Genomic DNA, 10,785 nt, shown 5'->3' with positions numbered 1-10,785 from the left:
CATCATAGGAGCAGAGAGGCTGACGTTTCGGGCCTAGACCCTTCATCTCCCTATTTATTTCAAAACCCCCTTCCCCTCCCCCTTTTCTGATGAAGGGTCTAGGCCCGAAACGTCAGCCTCTCTGCTCCTATGATGCTGCTTGGCCTGCTGTGTTCATCCAGCCCTGCACCTTGTTGTCTCTATCTACCAGTGACTCCACTTTCGCGGAACTATGAACCTGCACTCCAAGGTCTCTTTGTTTAGCAACACTCCCCATGGCCTTACTATTAGGTGTATAAGTCCTGCCCTGGTTTGCCTTTCCAAAATACAGTACCTCACATTTATCTAAATTAATCTCTATCTGCCACTCCTTGGCCCATTGGCCCATCTGATCAAGATCCCATTGCCCTCTGAGGTAACCTTCTTCACTGTCCACTAAGATCCAATTTTGCTGTCATCTGCAAACTTACTAACCATACCTCCTATGTTCACATTTAAATAAATGACAAAAAGCAGTGGACCCAGCACTGATCCTTGTGGCACACTACTGGTCACAGGCCTCCAGTCTGAAAAGCAAGCCTCCATCACCTCCCTCTGTCTTCTACCTTTGAGCCATGTTCTGTATCGAATGGCTAGTTCTCCCTGTATTCTGTGTGATCTAACCTTGCTAACCAGTCTACCATGAGGAACTTTGTCGAATGCCTTACTGAAGTCCATATAGATCATGTCCACTGCTCTACCCTCATCAATCCTCTTCATTATTTCTTCAAAAACTCAATCAAGTTAGTGAGACATGATTTCCCATGTACAAAGCAGTGTTGATTATCCCTAATCAGTTCTTGCCTTTCCAAATATAGGTAAATCCTGTCCCTCAGGATTCCCCCCAACAACTTTCTCACCACCAATGACAGACTCACTGGTCTATAGTTCCCTGACTTTTCCTTACCACCTTTCTTAAATAGTGGCACTGCGTTAGCAAACCTCCAGTCTGCCAGCACCTCATCTTTGGCTATCGATAATACAGATATCTCAGCAAGGGGCCCAGCAATCTCTTCCCTCATTTTCCAAAAAGTTCTAGGGTACACCTGATCAGGACCCAGGGATTTACCTATTTTAAGATGTCTAGAGCCTCATCCTCAGTAATATGGATATTTTTCATGACATCACTATTCATTTCCCCATATTCTGTATCTTCCATATCCTTTTCCACAGCATACACTGATGCAAAATACACATTTTGTACCTCACCATCTCCTGCAGTTCCATGTGTAGTCAGCCATGCTGATCTTTAAGGGGCCCTATTCTCTCCCTATTTACCCTTTTGTCTGTAATGTATTTGTAGAATCCATTTGGATTCTTCTTCATCCTATTTGCCAAAGCTATCTCATATCCCTTCTTTGCCCTCCTGATTTCCCTCCTAAGTATACTCCCATTGCCTTTATACTCTTCTAGGGATTCACTCGATCTCTGCTGTCTATACCTGATGTATGCTTCCTTCTTTTTCTTGATCAAGACCTCAATTTCTATAGTCATCTAGCATTCCCTCCATCTACCAGCCTTGCGCTTCACCCTGATAGGAACATATTGTCTCTGGACTCTCGTTATCTCATTTTTGATGGCTTCCCATCTTTACCTGTGAACATCTGCCCCCAGTCAACTTTTGAAAGTTCCTGCCTAACTCTGTTAAAATTGGCCTTCCTTCAATTAGAACTTGCACTTTTAGATCCGGTCTATCCTTTTCCATCAGTATTTTAAAACTAATAGAATTATGGTCACTGACCCCCAAAGTACTCCCTTATGGATACCTCAGTCACCTGCCCTGCCGTTTTTCCCAGGAGTAGGTCAAGTTTTGCACCTTCTCTAGTAGGTACATCCACATACTGAATCAGAAAATTTTCTTGTGCACACTTAACAAATTTGTCTCCATCCATGCCCTTAACACAATGACAGTCCTAGTCCATATTTGGGAAGTTAAAGTTAATTGAGACCTCCTTACAAATTTGTTTCTCAATCTCCCGCTGACTATTGGGGGGTCTATAATACAACCCCAATTAGGCAATCATCCCTTTCTTATTTCTAAGCTCCATCCAATTAACTTCCCTGGACATATTCCCAGGAATATCCTCCAGTAATGTGATCCTTAATCAAAAACACCACTCCCCCTCCTCTCTTGCTCCCCTTTCTATCCTTCCTGTAGCATCTATGCCCTGGAGCATTAAGCTGCCAGTCCTGTCCATCCCTGAGCCACGTCTCTCTAATTGCTATGATATCCCAGTGCCTCATTCCCAACTGTGCCCTCAGTTTATCTGCCCTATCTATTAGGCCTCTTGCATTGAAATAAATGCAGTTTTATTTATAAGTCCTTCATTGTTCCTGCCTGCCTTGACATTGGACCTACTCCTTTTCCCAACTGTGTCAGTCTCAGACCGATCTTTTTCCTCATTACCTCCCTGGTTCCCACACCACCCCCTACTAGTTTAAATCCTCCTGAGCAGCTTTAGAAAATCTCCCCACCAGTATATTAGTCCCCTTCAAATTCTGGTGCAATCTGTCCTTCCAAAACAGGTCACTTCTATCCCAGAAGAGATTCCAATGAATGAAAAATGTGAATCCCTCACTAGCTTGTGGCACTGGGCGTAATCCAGATATTACTAGCCTCGACGACCTTCTTCTTAAATTCGTGCCTAACTTCCTATATTCTCTCCTCAGAATCTTGTCCTTATCTCTTCCTACGTCATTAGTTCCAATGTGTACAACGACTTCCTGCTGGTCCCTCTCGTCTTTGAGAATATTCTGCACCGTTTCCAAGATAACCTTGGTCTTGGCATTAGGGAGGCAGCACACCATTCTTATGTTTCACTGTCGGCCACAGAAATGTCTGTTTGTGCCTCTGACTAGAGAGTCCCCTATCACAATCTGAGGAAGGGTCACTGGACCTGAAATGTTAACTCTGATTCTTTTCTTCACAGATGCTGCTGAGCTTCCAGCAACTTCTGTTTTTGCCCGTATCACAATCGATCACTTGGAACCCAATGTGCCCCTTGGTACATTACAGCCAGCCTCGGTACCAGAAACCTGGCTGTCAATGCTACATTCCCCCCACAGTCCATCATCCCCTACATTTTCCAAAACAGCACACTTGTTTGAGATGGGGCTAGCCACAGGAGACTCTTGTACTACCAGCCTTCCTCTCCTACCTTTCCTGAAGGCCACCCATCTACCTGACTGTATCTTTGGTTTATCTCCCTCCCTGCAAATGTCATTCATCACACCCTTAGCTCCCGTAAATTCCTCATTGCCTCTAACTGCCTCTCCAAGCGACCTATGTGATCCGATAGGAATCGCAACCAAACACACTTCCTGCAGACATAATCATCAGTAACATGGAAACTTTCCTTAATCTCCCACATCCAACAGGAAGAGAACATCACTCTACTGAAGGCCATCTTTACACCTTAACAATCTTACAGACCCACAAGATAGCACAGTCTTACTGCTCTAAAAACACTTCTGCAGGCTAACCCAGTACCCATTTTTTATATTTTTAAAGTTTGATAAGAGACAGCTGTCAATAAAAACATACAATCAAAAAGAGCCCACTCTATTCACTGTTGCAGATTTACAAAAGAAAACTAGCCACTTAGCTGCTTCCCTGCCTGATCTCCCCACACAGGTTTCTCCAAGGTCAGCTGTAAATTTTGCTGTTTGTTTATTTTTCTTAGCTGAACTCGGATGTCCAGAGGAATTTGAAATCAAACAGCAGAGGCAGTAGCTGCGAAAGTTCATTGCTGGGTCAGCCAGCATTGTATGTTTCTTTTTCTGATGATTCATTTCTCACCATGTGGTTACTGCCTTTGTCTCCCTTCGTCTTTTATTTAAAGAGCCATTGTTTTGATCTTTTCTCCCAAAGTTCCAAAACAATGCAACAGCTTATAAAACAGTAATTACTGCTTCTAGAATTGGAAGAAATCAGCTCCAACACTGAGAATACTTCAAAAAAGGACCAAATCTTACAGCCACAAGTCTTTTCCAACCTCCATCTTCCATTACCTAGAATGCTAGAAATGGACCAAATGCTGGCAAATGGGACTAGGTCAGATTGGGATGTCTGGTCAGCATGGATGAGTTGGACTGAAGGGTCAGTTTCCATGCTGTATGACTGTATGACCTCTGGAGCAGGTGAGCCTTGAACTTAGGTCCGCTGGGCCTCAGTATGACTGCACCCCAAGGATCTGAATGATATGGGCTGTGCTGAGAAATTTGGGAGAATTATTTGAGAAGTGCAGCGAAGACCTCCCTGATGTTGGGAGCAATGAGTCACATTCTTGAAGTAAGTTCAAGACTTGGAGGTAAGATTCTCACCAGTGCGTGGTGAGAGGCCTTTAAACGGGGATTGTCACTTGTTGTCCCTCATTGCTACATAATCTGACCTCATTAATATGCAGTCTCCTTTTCTATCCTATAGAAACGAGAGATTGGGAATTCTAACATAAAAGTCAGATTGGGTACCAGGCCACTCCTGTTTTCTGCTTGCTCCTCCAGACATAGACACACAGCAGCAATGTCTCAGGGCATGGTCTATCAGCATTGTTTGCTCACAGCCCATATCAAGAGACACTGGTCTCGGATGTGTGTCAATCTCTTTGCGCCATCGATGTACGTCTCTGATCCACTAACTGTACACAAGTGCATTTTAATGCTGCAAGCTGTGGCAATGCAACAACTGTCACCAGAGTGCTGCTGCAAGGACATTTAGCATACAGAGACAGCTACCCAGCTCTCAGATTGCAGTGGACTGTATCTAAAGGCTGCTGGCTTGCTCTCTTACCTCTCGCTCATTTACCTGTGTGGATGCTCACAGCACTCCTGCCTTGCTTTGAATTGCTTTTCAGTACTCTGCTCGCTTACCTGCAGTTTAAAGGATTACAGTGTATCTGTCTTGCCTTGAAGTTTAGCACAGAATCAAAGTCATTCTGGTCAGCAGTCAAGAGGATGGACGCGTTGCTGTATGACACAAAAATATGTCAAACTCACACCTACAGGCTGCGCCAGTAGCCAATGCGGCAAACACTGGCTGTCCATCAAATAAATGGCCATGCCTCAAAGTCGAAGGAGAGTGGTCCTCAGTCAAGTTAAGGAATTAGGGCTGCCATGAGAAAGCAAGTTCCCAGGGCAGTCAGTCCAGGGCAGCATTCCCAATCAGTCCAGGGCAGCATTCCCAATCAGTCCAGGGCAGCATTCCCAATCAGTCCAGGGACTTGGATTTGAGCGGATGTCTTCTCTGGGTCAAGGGGTCCATCTCACTCCATTCTGGAGACGGGGCCATGATCAGACCTGCAGGTTCAGTGTGACCAGTTAGGAAATTTGTGGATCGTCAATTGGGGAGATGCACGGAGATCGGTCTGGGGCCCAGTCAATCATCAGCCAGGGCTCTCCGTTTGAGTCATTTGATGGTTGGGGTAGACCTGGAGGTCTGCTCAATCAATGTTTATCAGAGCCCATTACTATGGCAGGGATGCTGGGAGGAACAAGTGTGGAGATTGGAGCCAAAAGACGGCAATAATAAGGAAGTTAGAGGGGAACTAAACATGTAAATGTGGGCCATGTTAGCACGTGATAGTACATTGGAGGGCATGGGTTACCGTGGAACAGGGTCATTACAATCATATGAATTAGAAGAATTCAGTGCAGTCTTGAACATGAGCTGCAATGTGACTGGCTTTATCTCTTTGAGAGTACTAAGCTAAGAGCTTTGTGAGCCCTCTTAGGTTAATGTAATGGCCAGTGTTCCCTTTAAAATGGTGTTGTGCAGAGCCAGCATTTTCAATGTGTGAATCTTAATTATGCAGTTGTAATATTTCAATGGAACAAGATCTGCACAATACTGCCACAGTGCTGTGCATGTACGCAGTTCAACAAGAACGTCATCCTTGGCGCGACTTTGAAAATGAGCATAGAAGCTTTCCCCAGTACTATGTCCTGGTCACACTTTATACTTTAACTCACAGTGCTGAAACACAGTGGGCTGAATTCTGTCAGGGCAGGGCAATGTTGGGTCAGAAATGCCTCAACTGTACATAAAAACTACAAAGAACTGCGGATGCTGGAAATCAGAAATGAAAACAGGAATTTCCGAAAAAATTCAGCAGGTAGGGTAGCAACTCCTTCAGAGACCCCTCCACAGGCCACAAAGCACCCAACTAAGGGAGGCCCATAAGTCCAAGGGACATCACCCACATCATCAGATGGTCTGCCCATATAATGGAAGGCACATCACTATGCCCATTATGCTGATGATATAATCAGTTAAGAACCTGATGTGATATAATTCTTCCTCTCCATCAGCAGGTTTCTCATGAGCCATCCATTCATGTTTCTTGGTTCATCAGACATTATAGGAACAGTTAATTGTTTTAAAGTTAATTAATCATGACAACATCCAGAGCAGCAAGCCTTATCAGGTATGATACAGTACCAGTACTCCAAACTCATGCAACGTACATGTAAACAATTTAGAAGAAACTGTCACCAGGATGGTAAATAAGTTTGTGGATGACACAAAGATTGCCTCTTCATGATTAGCAGAGAGGAAGAAGGGCTTCGATTCAGGAGAACATGAACAGGTGGTCAGATGGAATGTAACCCTGATACATGTGAGCTGATGCACTTTGGAAAAAGCAACAAGACGAGGGAGTACTCAGTGAATGGCAGGACTCTAGGAAGCTCAAAGGAACAGAGGAATTCTGGGATGCCTATCCACAGATCCTTGAAGGTGACAGAACAAATTAACACGATAGTTAAGAAAGCATACATGGCACTTGCTTTTATCAGTTGTGGCATTGATTACAAAAGCAGGAAGGTTGTGTTGGAGATGTATAATCTTTGATTAACCCAAAGTAGGAGTAATGCGTTCAGTTCTGATCACTGCGCTATAGGAAGGATGTGATTGCATTGGAGGGGGTGCAGAGGAGATTCACCAGGGATGAAGCATTTTAACTATGAAGAGAGGCTGGTTAAGCTTGGGTTGCTTTCTTGGGAAGAGAGAAGTCTGTTGGGGAATCCTGACTGAGGTGTATAAGATTGTGGGGGGTGTTGAGAGGGTGGATACAAAACAGCTTTTCCCCTTAACCAAAGAGTCAATGAGGGGATATAATTTTAAGGTAAAAGGCAGGTGTAGAAGGGATTTGAAGACAAATGTATTCACTCAGAGGCTGGTTAGTATCTGGAATGCGCTGCCTGGGAGTGAAGTTGAGGCAGGAGGCTTCACAAGCTTTATGAAGTCGATGGATGAGCACTCGAAACATGCAAGGCTATGGGCCAAGAGCTGGAAAGTAATGCTCATGTAGATTTAGAGTAGTTTTATCAGTGTAGACTTGATTGGTCGAACTGCCTTTTCTGATTGTAATTCATTAAACACAGATTGGTGCCTTTATACGTTCAGGAAATAGATAGAAATGTGAGTTAAAAGCTTTGTATTATCAGTTGCCTGCCATCACTGATGGCTTGCACTTTGCAGATTCCAACCGAACACGTTGCCATGTGTTTCCCATGGAGAGGTGGACAGTTGGGTATGCTCTAACAAACAAGACAGCCTTCACTTCAACGATACAAGTATGCAATATCAGTTGAGTGATTCTGCAGCTCCCTCTTATTGTTGTTTGAAACAACACCATCATTTAAAGGCTGAGGGCAACGATCACCTTAACTGCAACTGATAGAGTTGTTTCAGCTGTTGAAGAGATTTGCCGATCTGGCGGCAGTAAATTTCAGCAACAACCTGTTCACAGAAACACAATCTGTGCAGACAGGATTTAGCCAACATGTCCAGCTATGAATGTCTGGGTCTGTGCACTGCCTAGCAGCATAAGGAAGCTTCCTCATTGATCTCATGAGACATACATCTTGTAATCTTTCTCCTCTTATTCCAAAACAGAGGTATGCCTGAAGAGATATTCAGTTTGTCTCATTCTAGGTTTAAGTTAGTGTAAATGTTAGGGCATCACATGCATAGCATGTATGCCTGGAACTCAGATGTTCTGTCATAAAAGATGCTTGAATGTATGTTCCCCTTCTTTCCATTCATGCACATGTAGATTAGATTGAATTTTCGCTATAGACATGGAAAATGTCATGCAGAAATCTTTGTTTTTGATCATAGTGCAAGGTAGGCGATACTTTATTTGCTGCTGAATATTTGGGAAAGAGATATATGATTCTGCTTTGCAACTCAAGATGAATTTTTACATCATAAGCTCCCAACTTAGCTTGATCCTAATACCTTTGACGAATAGAATTGTTTGTAATTTAATCATGTTAGAAAACCAGACAATATAGGAAGTGATGCATCATCACATTATCTGGTTTCTTCTGCAGCCTCATGGAAGATGTGAGCCAGAGCAGGGAGATGTTCCAATAAACTCCTGTATCATGTATCTCCACAGGCTCATTCATTATTTTGTCAGTGATGGTGCAAATAATGTCCTCATCACATGGGGCACCAGTGAGGAAAAAGCCATAGCCGTAACACTATATTCTGCATTCTGTTCTATTACCCTGATGTACTTATGTAAGGTATAATTTGTCTGGATAGCACGCAAAACAATACTTTTCACTGTATATCAGTACATGTGACAGTAATAAATCAAATCAAATCAAATGTATGATTAAATAATCGAAGCTCTTAATACATATTTTAGCCTGAGAGGGAATACCATTGTTGAGTGGGGCTAGATTAGACAAATATACTCAACATTGGAGGGACATTTTGAGAAGCTCATAAAGAGGTATTGAGGACTGTCAGTATTGCAGCTTGAAAGATAAAACTGGTCAGACAGTCAAGGGATTGTTGGATGATGCTTTGCCTGACCACTTGCAACCATGAGATGATCTAACTTTAGCAAAGACAATTCAACTGAGCAGACAAGCTGAGGTCAAGAAACAATCAATCTGTGGTTCAAGTTGACAGGGGAGAGCCTGGTCTCAGAATCAGCTGACTCTGTAGAGGTGACAAATAAAGGAAAGGAAAGAGTCATTAAAAAAAAAGAAGCAGAGAAGATGGGAAGAGCATCCATCAACAGCCAACAATAACTGGAGTGACAGAGACAAACATAGGCATGAAAATGCACTAATAACATGACAGTATGCAATTTATGCCAAAAGGTTGGTTCAAACTGTGGTAATGTCAATGAGGTAGATGCTATCTATGATATTGATGTGCCTTTACTTTAGGTGATGCAAGAATCGAACAGAAGCTACTGGCTGCTGACATCCTTAAAGAGGGATAAAGGAAAAAATGTAAGTTGGAGAGTGGTGCAGCAGTTTTGAGACTTTCTGATGATAAATTGTGATTGGGCTGGAGAGAAGCTCTCTTCAGCCAATCTGGGAAATAAATCTATCAGGGCTGGGAGGGATAGAACTGTGGTCATTGGAGAAGTGAAAATAATAGTCAGTGAAAGAAATCACAGAGATGCTGTATGCTGTTCAGAACCAGAGTTTTGAGCACAAGGCTGCCTTGTCTCTGATTTGCAAAGAGCAGGAATTGGAAAGCCAAAAAACATTTGAGTTGAATCCTGCAGTTGTTCCCAGGGCTATAAATCCCTATAAATCTGTCTCTAAAGCAAAGTCAGTATGCCCAGGAAAGTAAAGAAGGAACTTGGTTCTATACTGAAGCTTAAAGTTCTTTCACTACTGATAAAGCCAACAAGCTGGCACTTGAGGATAATTCTGGTACCAATGGCCAATGGATCTGTCACAATTTCCAAGTCAGATTAACCATGAGTGTATTAAATGACAGAGTAGCCTTGGGGGCCTGTATGTCCTCATCTTGTTTCTGGTCCATACTTTCGTATATGACTGAGCTCCAGAAATATGTGGCTATGGGAAACAAGTTGAAAAGTTCCTGTCCAACCTAATGATCAATAATGAGCCAGTGCAATTAGCTGTTATGACCAGATGATCCATGGTACTGGCAGGAAGCACAAAAGCGGTCTTTTGAGAGACTCCAAGAGATGCAGATGTCACCTGATATTTCAGATCACTGCGACCCAGTGCTTCTTATTAGCTGAAGGTACATCTTCTGCCAGACTGGGAACTTTACTTTCAAAGTACAAACGAAAGCTCAGCAGCACAAATTGGATGTCATTATTCTTCTTCAACAATACTTTCACTGTTCACATTCTTTCTTCAGCTTCACTATTAATTTGAGGGTATCTTGGTAAACTAGTACTATAGACAAACCCATGTGATAACATGAATTTTCACAATACTCATTGTGAACTGTGGTCGATTGCATGAAAATACAAGGTTTGGCATTCCATTTGTTGTGATTATCTCCTTCAAGGATGAAATCAATGCTTTGCAAATGTGACTGCAGCTGGTTATTGTCTGTCCATTTGGACAGGTCACCTACTGTTGTCAAAAACATATTTCTGCGCTCAAATAAATCTGTCTCGTGTTGCTTCCATGGTCATGATGGGAAGGAAGATGACATCAAAGGTTCTCTTGGGTCCTGGCAGTGAAATAGCACAAGTAATACAACTTGATATCATCAGTGGCGTATTTGGTATATAGGTCTGAAAAAGTTCACACTGAGGAGTGTCAGAGCCCTCACTAACTTTTTTTTTCAATTTTGCTTTGGAACTGTAAAAGCTGGGAACTATGAGTTAAAGGGATAGAAGGAACTGCAGGTGCTGGAAAATCTGAGATAACACGGTGTAGAGCTGGATGAACACAGCAGGCCAAACAGCATCATAGGAGCAGGAAGGCTGACGTTTCGGGCCTGGACCCTTCATCAGAATTGGGGGAGGG

Source organism: Rhincodon typus, chromosome 6 (genome assembly GCF_021869965.1).
Source record: "Rhincodon typus isolate 14 chromosome 6, sRhiTyp1.1, whole genome shotgun sequence".
NCBI lineage: Eukaryota > Metazoa > Chordata > Chondrichthyes > Orectolobiformes > Rhincodontidae > Rhincodon > Rhincodon typus.
Note: the sequence above shows the minus strand (reverse complement) of the source record.